We start from the raw sequence: 14,454 nt of genomic DNA, 5'->3' as shown, positions 1-14,454 counted from the left end.
CAGTGTCATTGTAGCACACTCTGAAGAAGATCTCCAATGTATCCTGAATGCCTTTGCCAAGTCCTGGGTTTTGTTTTGAATATAGAAAGACACAGGACCTACATCAGCCACCATCCTACCAGCTATTGAACCAGCCCTCTATAAAAGTTGATGATGTCACCCTTCAAAATATAAACCACTTTCCCTGCCTTGGTAGCATTCTGTCCTCAAAAACAAACATTGACTCAGAGATCAATCACTGCCTGAGTAGGGCTAGATCAAGATTAAGGAAAAGAGTCCTTGAAGACCATGATCTACAGGTCCAAACAAAACTTTTGGTCTATAGAGCAGTTGTTCTTCCTATATTACTGTATGGAGCTGAACCATAGACCACCTACATGGGGAACTGAACAATACACCCTGCAAAAGACTCTGATGATCAGCTGGAAGGACAGACACACAAACAGATAGACAAAGACCATGAATAGCATCTCCACAATAAAATAACCCCAACTCCAATGGATGGGTTATGTCATCCATCTGCGTCACTCATGTCTCCCCAAACAGATCCTTCACTCCCAGTTGATGGAAGGTCCAGCGAGTTCCTGGTAGGCAAAGGAAACGCTTCAAAGATAACCTCAAAGTCAATCTGAAGAAATTCAACATTATACGTAAAAACTAGAAGACATTGCACTCAATAGATTTACCTGGAGAAACCTGTTCGGGGGTGGCGGGGGGGAGCTGTACTACCTCAGAACTACCTCCGTTGTACCACTGAGAACAAGCGGCAGCTGCAAAAGGAGAGATTGAACGACTGAGAGACCCACCCACAGTCACCACTTACTTTTGTGGATACTGCACCAGAATGTGAGGATCCCAGACTGGTTTCCATAGCCACCTGAAAATACACCAATTGACATTGCCTTAGGAGATATCATACTCAGCTGGAGTGATTGCATTACTATTATTCCACAGCATGGAGTATGTTTGAGAGACAGTCATAAAGATATGAGGGATATAGGTAGGGTAGCTAGTTAAAGACCTTTTCCCCATGGAAGTAAGGTTAAATACCAGAGGGCATGGCTTTAAGATAACAGAGAGGAAAGTGTGTAAATGTTTTTTTACACTGAGAGTAGTAGGTAGACAGGGGTACTGGCAGAAACAGAATTGATAACAACACTTACATGTCACTTAGATGTGTCCATGAACAAGCAGGGGAAGGAGGGGTGTAGACATCAGGCTGTCCTTCAAGAGGGTGAACATTCGCAAGGCGACAGGCCCTGATGGAGTGCCTGGTAAGGCTCTGGAAAGCTGTGCCAACCAACTGGCAGGGGTGTTCAAAGACATTTTCTATCTCTCATTGCTACAGTTGGAAGTTCCCACCTGCTTCAAAAGGGCAACAATTATGCCCAAGAAGAGCAGGGTAGGCTGTCTTAATGACTGATTCAGTAGCACTCACATCTATGGTGATGAAGCGCTTTGAGAGTCTGGTCATGGCTAGAATCAACTCCTGACTCAGCAAGGACCACTGCAATTTGCCTATCACACAATAGCTCTACGGCAGACGTGATCTCATTAGCTCTCCATGTGGCCTTGGATCACCTGGATAGCTCAAGTACTTATGTCAGAATGCTGTTTATTGACTACAGCTCAGCATTTAACACCAACATTCCTACAGTTCTTATCAAGATCTCCAGAACGTGGGCCTCTGTACCTCCCTCTGCAACTGGATCCTTGACTTCCTAACCAGAAGACCACAATTTGTGTGGATTGGAAACTACGTGCCCACCTCACCGACAATCAACACTGGCGCACCTCAGGGATGTGTACTTAGCCCACTGCTCTACTCTCTCTATACCCATGACTGTGTGGCTAGGCACAGCTCAAACGCCATCTATAAATTTGCTGATGCTACAACCATTGTTGGCAGAATCTCAGATGGTGACAAAAGGGTGTACAGGAGCAAGCCATACCAACTAGTTGAGTGGTGTTGCAGGAACAAACTTGTACTCAATGTCAGTAAGAACAAAGAACTGATTGTGGACTTCAAAAATGGTAAGAAAACACACCAGTCTTCATAGAGGGATCGGAAGTGGAGAGAGTGAGCAGTTTCAAGTTCCTGGGTGTCAATATCTCTGTGGATCTAACCTGGTCCCAACATATCAATGCAGCCACAAAAAAGACAAGACAATAGCTATGTTCCATTAGAAGCTTGAGGAGATTTAGTATGTCAGCAAAAACATTTGTAAATTTCTACAGATGTACTGTGGGGAGCATTTGAACTGGCTGCATCACCGTCTGGTATGGGGGGTGGTGAGGGGCTACCGCACAGGATCGAAGTAAGCTGCAGAGAGTTGTACCATTAGTCAGCTCCATCATGGGTACCAGCCTCCACAGTAACCAGGACATCTTCAAGGAGCAGTGCCTCAAAAAGGTGGCATTGATCATTAAGGACCTCCATCACCCAGGACATCCCCTCGTCTCATTGCTACCATTAGGAAGGAGGTACAGAAGCCTGAAGACACACATCCAATGATTCATGAACAGCTTCTTCCCCTCCACCATCTGATTTTTGAGTAGACATTGAACCCATGAATACTACCTCATTCACGAGGAAATCTGCGGATGCTGGAAATTCAAGCAACACACACAAAAAATGCTGGTGAACGTGGCAGGCCAGGCAGCATCTACAGGAAGAGGCACAGTCGACGCTTTGTCAGAACTAACTGAAAGACTCCCCCATCTCTTCTTTCAGTTAGTCCTGACGAAGGGTCCCGGCCCAAAACATCGACTGTACCTCTTCCTATAGATGCTGCCTGGCCTGTTGCGCTCACCAGTACTTTTTGTGAATACTACCTCATTACTTTTTATTTCTGTTTTTGCACCATTTATTTAACTATTTAATATATATACTTAACTGTAATTCACAGATTTTTTTCCCTCTTTTATCATATATTGCATTGTACTGCTGCCACAAAGTTAACAAATTTCACGACAGTTGCCGGTGATATTAAACCTGATTTTTATTTTGAAAATGTGCGTGCAGAAGAGATTAATTTTATTTAATATCATCTCTGGTGAAGATGTCATGAGCCGAGTGGCCTGTCCCCATCCCATAGTCTTCTGTGTTCCATGTTCTCTAACTCTTAACTGCATAGAACAACTATGTTCAGCCAAACAAGTTACCACCAGGGTATCTAATCTTGGAGAGTTGTGTACTCCTGTGGAGGATACAATATATGCAGAAGTGATATCAATATATATTGCATCATAAATTTATTAAAGCTATAGAATATATACCAAAACTTTAGTTGTGTTCATCTCACTGCACACACAGCACTATTAAAATCCATAATAACTTTGATAATTATCGATAACAGAGAGGAAAACATCTGCATTCATTTATATGCAAGATTCTTCACTTTTCTGTCTCCTGTCTCCCCCTGCTGGGTACTGCTGGTAAGTCAGCACTATGGCAACCCAAGAAAAACAAACAAAATGAAATGCAGAAATTAGTATACTGCAGTTTACCTTCTGGAATAAATTTGCCTCTATAAGAAGATATAGGTTGTAGCTACTCATTAAGGTAGAACACAGCAGGGCTGAGGTAGACTGTTCTACCCCCAGATATACTCAGTGGCCACTTTGTTAGGGAACTCCTGTAAGTAAAGTGGCCACTGAGTGTATGTTCATATTCTTCTGCTGCTGTAGCCCATCCAATTCAAGGTTCAACACATTGTGTACATCTCCTAGGCTAGAGCTTGGAAGATGCAGTACATTAAGTGCTCATCTTGGTAAGTTTTTTAATGAAATGACAGCCTTGTCTCCAGATCCCCACTACTCTTTGATGAGATAATAATTTTTCTCAGCACCCTTTTAAGTTTTCCATGGTGGAAAGGAAGGACATCATGCTTTGAGAAAAGGCACATGAATAGATATACTCAGCGGCCATTTTATTAGGTACGTGTGCAAACCCATCCCGTCTAGCACCAACAGTTATTCCATGGTCAAAGTCACTGAGATCACAGTGATCAACCCTGTTGTGTTCTACACTCTGTGGCTACTTTATTGAGTACACCTGTACACCTGCTTGTTAATACAAATATCTAATCAGCCAATCATGTAGCAGCAGCTCAACGCCTAAAGGTATGCAGACATGGTCAAGAGGCTCAGTTCAGACCAAATATCAGAATGGGGAAGAAATGTGATCAAAGTGACTTTGACCATGGAATGCATATCAGTGCCAGACGGGATGGTTTGAATAACTCAAAAGCTGCAGATCTCTTGGGATTTTCACGCACAACTATCTCTACAGTTTTCAGAGTACTGCATGAAAAACAAAAAAGAAATCCAGTGAGCGTCAATTCCATGGTGAAATAATTTTGCTAGTGGGAGAGGTCACAGGAGAATGGCCAGACTGGTTGAAGCTGACAGGAAGGTGACAGTAACTCAGATAATCACACATTACCACAGTGGTGTGCAGAAGAGGATCTCTGAATGCACAACATGTCAAACCTTGAAGTGTATAGGCTGCAGCAGCAGAAGACCATGAACATTAACTGAGTGGCCACTTCATTGGGCACAGGAGGTAGAATTTATTTTATTTGAATCTTCCAACATTCTCATCAATGCTCCTAGACCCACCTCCTTCAATTCTATAGTACAGTAAAATCAGAATCAGGTTTATTATCACTGGTATGTGTCATGAAATTTGTTAACTTAGCAGCAGCAGTTCAATGCAATACATAAGATAGAAGGAACATAAATAAATAAAGTCAATTACAGTATATGTACATTGGAGATTTAAAATCGTGCCAAAACAGAAATAATATATATTGAAAAAGTGAGATGGTGTTCACAGGTTCAATGTCCATTTAGGAATCAGATGGCGGAAGAGAAGAAGCAGTTCCTGAATTGCTGAGTTCACAAGGACAATTAACAGAGGATAATTAACCTCCTGACACACATGTCATTGGGAAGAAGAAGTAAAAATTTCCACACTTACAGCTCCTGAGACCAGATTTGGGATCTCCGCAGTTAAGATATACTGTTGTGCCTCTCTCATTGGCCTCTTTAGAAAAGCCAGAAAGTTATGCTCATTGCTAGTCAATATCAAGATTGTTAAACATCATCTGGCCAAGTCAAAAGCGTATTTCTATGGAAATTTGCTCGATGCAAATTGTTTGCTGTTTCCTAAAATAAAATAGTGATTACAATTCAGGCACGAGGAAATCTGCAGATGCTGGAAATTCAAGCAACACGCACAAAAATTGCTGGTGAACGCAGCAGGCCAGGCGGCATCTATAGGAAGAGGTACAGTCAACGTTTTGGGCCAGGACCCTCCATCAGGACTAACTGGAAGAAGAGATAGTAAGAGATTTGAAAGTGGAAGGGGAGGGGGAGATCAGAAACGACGGGTACATCTGCTCTCACCCCATCCTCCCGCCACCCCACTAGGAACAGGGTTCCCCTTGTCCTAACCTACCATCCCACCAGCCTCCAGGTCCAACATGTAATTCTCCGTAACTTCCGCCACCTCCAACAGGATCCCACCACCAAGCACATCTTTCCCTCCCCCGCCTTTCTGCTTTCCGCAGGGATCGCTCCCTACGCAACTCCCTTGTCCATTCATCCCCCCATCCCTTCCCACCAATCTCCCTCCCGGCACTTATCCTTGTAAGCGGAACAAGTGCTACACATGCCCTTACACTTCCTCCCTCACCACCATTCAGGGCCCCAGACAGTCCTTCCAGGTGAGGCGACACTTCACCTGTGAGTCGGCTGGGGTGATATACTGCATCCAGTGCTCCCGATGTGGCCTTCTATATATTGGCGAGACCCGACGCAGACTGGGAGATCATTTTGCTGAAAACCTACACTCTGTCCGCCAGAGAAAGCAGGATCTCCCAGTGGCCACACATTTTAATTCCACATCCCATTCCCATTCTGACATGTCTATCCACGGCCTCTTCTACTGTCAAGATGAAGCCACACTCAGGTTGGAGGAACAACACCTTATATTCCGCCTGGGTAGCCTCCAACCTGATGGCATGAATATTGACTTCTCAAACTTCCGTTAATGCCCCTCCTCCCCTTCACACCCATATAACCATATAACCATATAACAATTACAGCATGGAAACAAGACATCTCGGCCCTTCTAGTCCGTGCCAAACTCTAACTCTCACCTGGTCCCACCGACCTGCACTCAGCCCATAACCCTCCATTCCTTCCCTGTCCATATATCTATCCAATTTAACTTTAAATGACAACATCGAACCTGCCTCAACCACTTCCGCTGGAAGCTCGTTCCACACAGCTACCCTATCCCTTATTTATTTATTTAATGTATGTTTTTATATTTTTTCTCCCTCTCTCACTATACTCCTTGCCTGCTCTCCACCCTCCAGGCTCCCCTCGTCCCTTTTCTTTCTCGCACGGCTTCCCATCCCATGCTCCTCTCCCTTCTCCAGCTCTTAGATCCACCCCTCCCCCTCCTGTCTCCTCCCATCATTTCGGATCTCCCCCGCCCCCTCCGACTTTCAAATCTCTTACTATCTCTTCTTTCAGTTGGTCCCAGCCCGAAATGTCAACTGTACCTCTTCCATTACAATTCAGAAGTAGCTGCCTGCCTGTTTCTGTGAAAGAGACAGTGGAAATGCAACTTTACCTTTCATTTGCTTATTTGGCTTCTGTTGGAATTCATCCACAGTATCTGCAGGAGTGGCATGTCCCACACTGAACCTCAGAATCATAAAAGCATAAAATGAGGTTCAAAGAATATATTACAGTTATCCTATTCCTCCTTAACAAATTAAAGCAAATCCTCAGCAGCCAAGTTGCTTCTCCTTGCTCGGCTTGGTGATGCACTTCCACACTTTGATAAACTTTGGACAAGCATAAATTTGTTTGGCCACAACTTTCTGCAATCTCATTCCCAATGGAGCTCAGTATTGTTACATGCACTTTGGCCATCTGTACTTCACTGTAAAAGTGGAATCGCTGCCAGTAGCATTTGGCATGGTTGGTGTGACATGGGTCATAGAGTAGTACGGCACAGAAGAAGGCCCTTTGGCCCAACTTGTCCATGCTGCCCCATGCCCACTTAACCCACTTTCCTGCATTTGGCCCAAATTCTTCTATTCCCAGGCTTCCCAGCCTGAGGTTCACAGATCCATTAGTTAACGGTAGGGGGTCCATGGCATTAAAAAAATGTTGGGAGGCCCTCCCCTATTCATTTCCTATCCTGTGCAAACTTTTTTTTAAACATTGTTATACTGTACGACTCTACCACCTCCCCTGGCAGTTTGTTCCTTACACCGACAACTCTGTGTGAAAAACTTGCCCCTCAGATCTCCTTGAAATATTTCCCCTCTTACCTTAAACATAAGTCCTCTGGTTTTCAGATTCTCGTACCCACAGAAAAAAGACTATCTACCCTACCTCTTTCCCTCAGAATTTTATAAACCTATGTAAGAACAATTTACCCCATCCGATTTCTCCTTGTAATGTAAGCCCTCCATCCCAGCAACATCCCAGTAAATCCCTCCTGCACTCTTTCTGGGCTACCACATCCTTTCTGTAGTGTGGTAAGCGAAACTGCTCACAATATTACACGTGTGGCTTAGCTATCATTCATCTCTTTGCCGTCCAGGGTATGTAATTGAAAGGATGATGCTTTTTTCATCTAGCTATCTAGCATGTGAAATGAAATGAAAAAAGCCGACAAATATTCAAAGATAATTTGAATGAGAACTTGGCCACAGAGAATCAAGGCTAATCACGGTTGAAACTGCTTTTGCAATGAAGAGATGTAGTGCATATTTTTGAAGTGATTTTCACAAGGTATTTCCTGAATTTCACATCCTTCTTACCATGACAAAGTCATTTTGGTATGTACATGTTTTTGACTTTGGTGTCATGCATTGACAATGCAAAATGTGCTTGCAAAATACTCTGCCATCAATATAAAAACCCCAAAAATGAGGCAAGTTCAAAAAGATCTGTGAAGGAGTAGAAGGTGATGGATAGGCAACAGAAAACAAATTGCAGGAGGAAGTCACAGGGTGGAGAAGTATCTGTGGAGAGAGAAGGGATGATCGATGTCCTGGCCCAAGACTTTCTCAGGCTGATGGGTGGTGGAAATGTATAGTGATTTAGGAAGCACCTTCTAGACAGCCAAAAGCATTGCCCCATCTGTGGGATAGGGGGTTATGAGGGGTACTGGGGACAAAGGGAGTCAAAGTCAAAATTTATATCTCAATAAGGCAAGAGAATTTGCAACATCTGGGTCTATCACCTAATTAATCCAAAGGAAGGAACATTCTTGAGAAATAGTAATCTGTTTTTTACAAGTACATATGTGCTGGGTTTATTTAATTAACAGTCTTTTTGAATTAATAGTTTGATTCAGGATGTTGATGAAATTCATACAGTCAATATTGATAGTCGGTCCCTAACTGCCCCTTCAACTTCCTGGCCATTTGAGAGTGTGGTTATGAGTCGATGCCATCATTGGTAAGTATGGAGGCAATTGTGGAAGATTTCATTGCCTGAGAAGTGGACAAGTTAAATTCTTTAGTTAGAGTCAACATGATCTAGACAAATGCTAATCAGCCTTGTGAATCCATGCCAGTTCTCTATAAAGATAACTAGCCAATCTCATTCATTTCCTCTATGCCTGTAGGACTGCAAGCTTTATCTCTCTCAGCTTCCAAATCAAATTCCTTTTGTAATCATGAATTGGCTTTGTTTCCATCTGCCTCATGGTCCATGGGAAATACCAGTGCCAATCATCTTCGAGTCTGTAAAATAATCATTTACCATGACCTGATGCGTTCTGTCCTGAAGTCAATATTTTTCCAGGCTGACATTAACCATTCTATTTTATGTGCTTTAGTTTTATTAACCAGGCTTTTAATGTGATATTTCATCAATGTATTTTTTTAAATTCTGTAAAGACATTACCCAGTTCTTTCCTTTCTTTGGTATCCTCTGTAACATCTTCAAACAATTTAATTAGTGTGTTTAAACATTGAGTTACCTGCTATAAATCCATTGGGGCTCTCCGTGATTAACTCAAACCTCTCCATGTGCCTGTTATTTTTTCCCTTTGCTCTGTTTTACAACGACACCCACCACTGATTTTAAACAGGTCTATTGTAATGAGGAATGTCTTTATATCCTTTCTTCACCACCGTCCGATTCTCTGGCATAGAGAAATCTAGAGAAGCCTGGATTAATTAACAAGCCCTTCCATCATCTTCACCCTCACTCCCTCTAACCACTTGGGAATGCTGGTTTATTTATTTATTTATTGAGACACAGTGCGAAATAGACCCTTCCAACCCTTTGAGCTGGTGCCACCCTGCAATCCCCGATTTAATCCTAGCCTAATCATGGGACAATTTACAATGCCTAATTAACCTACCAACCTGGAGGTTTGGACTGTGGTAGGAAACCGGAGCACCTGGAGGAAACCCATGAGGACATGGGGAGAGCATGCAAACTCCTTACAGGCATTGACAGAAATTGAACCCGGGTCGTTGATTCCGTAAAGCGTGCTAACCACTACAGCATCGTGCCTGCCCAGTCCTCTGGATCAGGCATTTCATCTACTCTAAGCAGAGGAATCCTCTCCATTACTTCCACTATCGGTGCTATCTTGTGATATTTGTTGCCCCTTTGGGAACATAGATACCTAAACTTGCCCTTAACAAGATGCCCTTGTTGTTCTTGTGGTGCATTGGCTGGCAACCTTGCCACTGCTTTTGGATCTTGTCTGTGTTTTACGACTCTGTGCTTCTAGCTCGATGCTTAACCCAGCGCAGATGGAAAGCATGCAAGGAGCCAGCTGGATTCGAGCCTGGGGCCAATCGCCTCGAAGTCTGGTGTGGATGCCGCTACACTACCGGCCAACTACCAACTGCATGGCAGAAATCAAATGTCTGTACCTACAGGCTCGAGAGCAACAATCCTAGCCTCTAGATATCAGAATAATTTAAAAAGGTTCAATCTCAGACACCATTTGAGTTTTTATAAAAGAAGAAAATTAGCTTTTAAAATAAGTTGCTGTATGCTTACTTTATGTGTATATGGCAGACCAAGATTAGAATTATGTGAATAGACCTTATGACAATGAGATAAAGAGCATGATTAGGCCATTCAGCCCATTAAGTCTGTTCTGCCATTCAATCATGGCTGTTTTTTATTTCAACCCCATTCTTCCACATCCTCCCCGTAACCCTTAATTCCCCCTTATCAATAAAGAATCTGTCAATCTCTGCCTTAAATATACCCAATGATTCAGCCTCTACAGACCTCTGTGGAAACAAGTTCCACATATTCACCACCATCGGGCTGAAGAAATTCCTCCTCAGCTGTTTTAAAGAGTCATCCCTTCAGTTTTGAGGCTGTACCTCTGGATCCTTCCTTTCCTACTAATGGAAACGTCCTCTCCACTCTATCCAGGTCTTTCAGAATTCAGTAGGTTTCAATTAGGTCCCCTATCACCTTTCTGAACTCCATCAACTACAGGCACCCAAAAAGTCCTCATACATTAAGACTTTAATTCCTGGGATCATTCTTGTGAGACTCTTCTAAACACTCTCCACGATCAGCCCATCCTTCCTTAGATATGAGGCCCAAAATTGCTCGCAATATTTCAAATGTATTCCGATTAATGCCTTATTAATTTTCAGCCGTACATCCTTGCTTTTCTATAGTAGTCCTCTTGAGATAAATGTTAGCATTACATTTTGCCTCCTTACTTCCAGCTCAACCTCAAGGTGTCACAATGGGGGGGCATTGGGAGCCAGGGTGGACCCAAATGCAAGACACATCTTGTGAGGTTACTTCGATTTAGTTTATTGTTCGATACCGGGAGAGCTAGGCAGGAGCAGGAGTAGCGAACAGGACAAGGACTCAGGACTACAACTAGGCTGGGACCAAGGGTCTGGGCTTGGACTCGGAATCGGCTCCCAGAACTAGAGGAGACATGAAGAGGCTCAGGTATGGACTCCGAGCCCAAGACTGGGCAAGAACCCAGTACTTGGGTCTTGCCGCGGGCTCGGACCCCAGAACCAGGCATGGACATGTCATGGGCTAGGGAGAGGAGGAACATGGAAAACAGAGCCTCGGTCTCGGGAGAGCAGGTACATGGAACCATAGACACATACACAGAACACAGAGTCGGGACCCCTCCTTGGGTACAGGACATAGGGCCGGGATTCACACACAGAACAGAGAGCCGGGACCCCTCCTTGGGTACAGGACATAGGGCCGGGACTCATGACCCTCCGCGGGGCAACAGCAAGATGGCCTGACTTACCCCACGGAGGCGAGGACAAGACGAGACAAGACATGACTCTCCGCGGGGCAATGGCAAGATGGCCAGACTTACCCCACGAAGGCGAGGACAGGACAAGACCAACACAAAAGCACACCAGACAGTACCCATCTAGCTCCGGCGATAGAACTAGACCGAAGTGCAGGTGGGGGCTGCAGAAGAGGGCTAGAGGTGAGAGGGGTAGAGAAGGGATTCAGACGGGGGGGTAGGACAGGAATCACAGACCACCAGGGCCAAGACTTGACTTGGTTCTTGAACGCTGCCAGGGACAGGACTTGACTTGGTTCTTGAATGCTGCCGGAGCCAGGACTTGACTTGGAACCTTTGGGTAGTGGCGAGCTCTCAGCTCAGCCCGGGAACAGTAGACAGTGGTTCTTGATTCCCTCCAGCGGGTTAACTAACGGACCCACCTCAGTGAGGAAACTTTGCAGGCTCACTTTGGCGAGGTAACTGGACTGGGTTGCTCCGGTGAGGAAAGGCGAATTACCGGCACTCGCTTCGGCAGAGACTAGGCTTGCTCCGGCCAGATGACAACGGCACACCGTACCTTGGATGACTTTGCAGACGCTCCCTCGCCGAATGGCTGAAAGCCGGAGACTATAAACTACCGGTTCAGCTGAGTGTTAATTGCCTCTAATCACCAAAGTCGAGGGACATGGGAAAACAGGGAATCAACGGTCCAGATTGTAACATAAACAAGCTAAATTTAAAGGGACCCTGATCCGGACCATGACACAAGGGAATCAAAGAGTCGTCAAAGATTCTTCCTAGTAAAATGCATAACTTGACACTTCCCAATGCTGCATTTCACCTTACCACTTCTTTGCCCATGCTCCTAATCTGTCCAAGTCATTCTGCAGACTCCCTGCCTCTGCAAGACTCACTACACCTCTTCCTATTTTGTATCATCTGAAAATTTGGCCACAATACCATCAGTTCCTTCATCTAGACCACCAGCCTTGCTTATGGCCCATTACGCCATTGGCACTTAAGGCAACAACAAAGGCCCTCCATCTCTGGCAGTGTTCAGGGCTTCATTCATCATGTCAGTAGCCTCCTCTCGGTTTTCACTACTGTCAGTCACACAAGTCCCAGGTGGAGACCCAGGAATACTGTCACACGCAGATGTAGAAAGATTCTTCGTTGCTGTTTCTGTAACAATTTTGTTCGGCCTGTCAGGGTTGTTAGCCCTGAGCTGCATCCCTGAGCCTGGAGGAGTCGGTGGAACAACTTTTAGTCTGTCCTCAACCCTATGACCTTTTTGACATGGGTGATCCCACCAAGATGCAAAGCATAAAGCCCTGACTCCAGCCAACATAGCTTTCCAGGTCATTGAGGCAGGCAAGCCTCCACACCCTACGGCAAGCTTCTGATCCTCTTGGAGGAGACCGCTTTACTCTTTACTCTTCACGTAACTGCCCTGATGTATAATATGACATTTCACTTGTAGATCATCAGTGCACAATGGGTTAAACAGACATAATGGAGTAACTATTCTAAAACAAGGCTTAATACAACTTCAGTTATGTACCTTAAACTATTTCCACACTACAAGCAAAATTGCAACCTCCAGTAGTTGCCATGTAAAAAATGTTGGTGCTCCACTTAAGCATAACAATTGGTCTAACTTAAAAGGAAAGTCATTGCATATGAAAACTTTCAGATGTTCTTGTGGAATGTAGCAATGTATTTTATGATTGCTAATTTATCTCTCTTAGCACCATCTAATTTTTCCCAATTATAATATCGTTTACAGCTTCTACAGCAAACAACTTGATGCTTATATCCTTAGTTGGATTTAAGGAAAATGCGTGGGAAGCCACTTTGTAGCATGCAACTGTTTCTAATAAAATATAATCTGAAAACTTCAAGGCTTTACAAAGGGAATGGTTTTCAACAAACCATGCATTCACCTTCAAAGAAACTGGCTCCCTCTATGTATTACCTTTTCAATTTGAAGTTCCTTTAGGGCAGGAGTTCCCCACCTTTTTTAATGCCATGGACCAATACCGTTAAGCAAGAGGTCTGTGGGCCCCAGGTTGGGAACCCTTGTTTTAGAGCATTCTTCACACAGTTAGGCTTTCTCTGGTCAGGATACCTTGAAGAATTGGATCAGCCATGATTGAATGGCGGAGCAGACTCGATGGGCCGAATGGCCTACTTCTGCTCCTATATCTTATGGTCTTATAAGATATTTCTGCTGGAAGCTGTCAATTTTTACTGTAAAATACCTCACACTGAAAAATATATAATTTATGTATTAGTCACGCTTGCTTACCTTTGTTTTCTGTGTCTGACTTATTCACAGGGAGCCCTTTAACTGCTGCTTGGAAAGAAGTCGCAGCTAAGCTTTTTTTCCTAGCCGAAATATTTCCCATATTTCTCTGTTTTCCGTTACTAAAGTGATTGCCAGCATCACTGTCCCCTGATTTAGAAAGTGGACAGGGAACAGTGTTTGTTTGGAGAGAATGTACTTCCTGTTTCTTCCACAGCTGCCAAATTTGACATAAAGTGAAGGAGGGTTCGTTACTGGAACTCAGGGTTACACCCACACTTACTCTTTTTCCAAAAGCAAATAAGTTTTACCCTTTACACCATTTTATTATGTTTTTCAGATACTGCATTGTTACTGACAGATAGCTGAGCAGCTATTAGCAATGAAAGGTAAACTCAGTGAGGTACCTTTTTGCAGACTATACCTGATTTTATCTGATACTGCCTAATGACATTTTCTCATTGTCAGTGTTTCCAAGGTCCATGGTCTTTATTACATTGATGATGTCGGTACAGTACAGCACAGCTGATGAAGAATGTACTGCAACAATTTTAGCAGGTCACTATCAAAATGTGATTTCTGTACTACTGAATGAAACGGTGAGTTCAACTTACTTCGCATGTATGATGCTTAAATGACATTAAGGTTAAAACCTGCTGAAGCCAATTTCCTAGAAGGTGAATAGAACTGAATTTTGAAAGCAGAATACAATATATATCATATGAGGTCAGGATTAAATCGTGGTCCCTGGAGCTATGATGTAGGAGCAATTACTACTTTGCCTCTGGGCAATTGCTAATCTAGAACAATACATTCTAGATACTATAGCAGTACATATGGTTTTAATAGAAAA

General features: G+C 43.7%; 1 long non-coding RNA gene across 1 annotated transcript; it reads right to left on the bottom strand.

Annotated features, from left to right (window-relative positions):
• Window positions 1–823: 823 nt before the first annotated feature.
• LOC140188286 (uncharacterized) lies at window positions 824–13,651 on the bottom strand. Its single transcript, XR_011883255.1, has 4 exons — window positions 13,605–13,651; window positions 6,650–6,723; window positions 4,985–5,172; window positions 824–877 (listed from the first exon to the last, which is right to left on the bottom strand). It is a non-coding gene; the product is annotated as an uncharacterized lncRNA (long non-coding RNA).
• Between the last annotated feature and the right edge of the window lie 803 nt (window positions 13,652–14,454).

The sequence above is a fragment of the Mobula birostris genome, chromosome 26 (assembly GCF_030028105.1).
Source record: "Mobula birostris isolate sMobBir1 chromosome 26, sMobBir1.hap1, whole genome shotgun sequence".
In the NCBI taxonomy this organism is placed as follows: Eukaryota; Metazoa; Chordata; class Chondrichthyes; order Myliobatiformes; family Myliobatidae; genus Mobula; species Mobula birostris.
The sequence above is the reverse complement of the archived record's forward strand: the minus strand, read 5'-3'. Positions and strand labels throughout refer to the sequence as shown.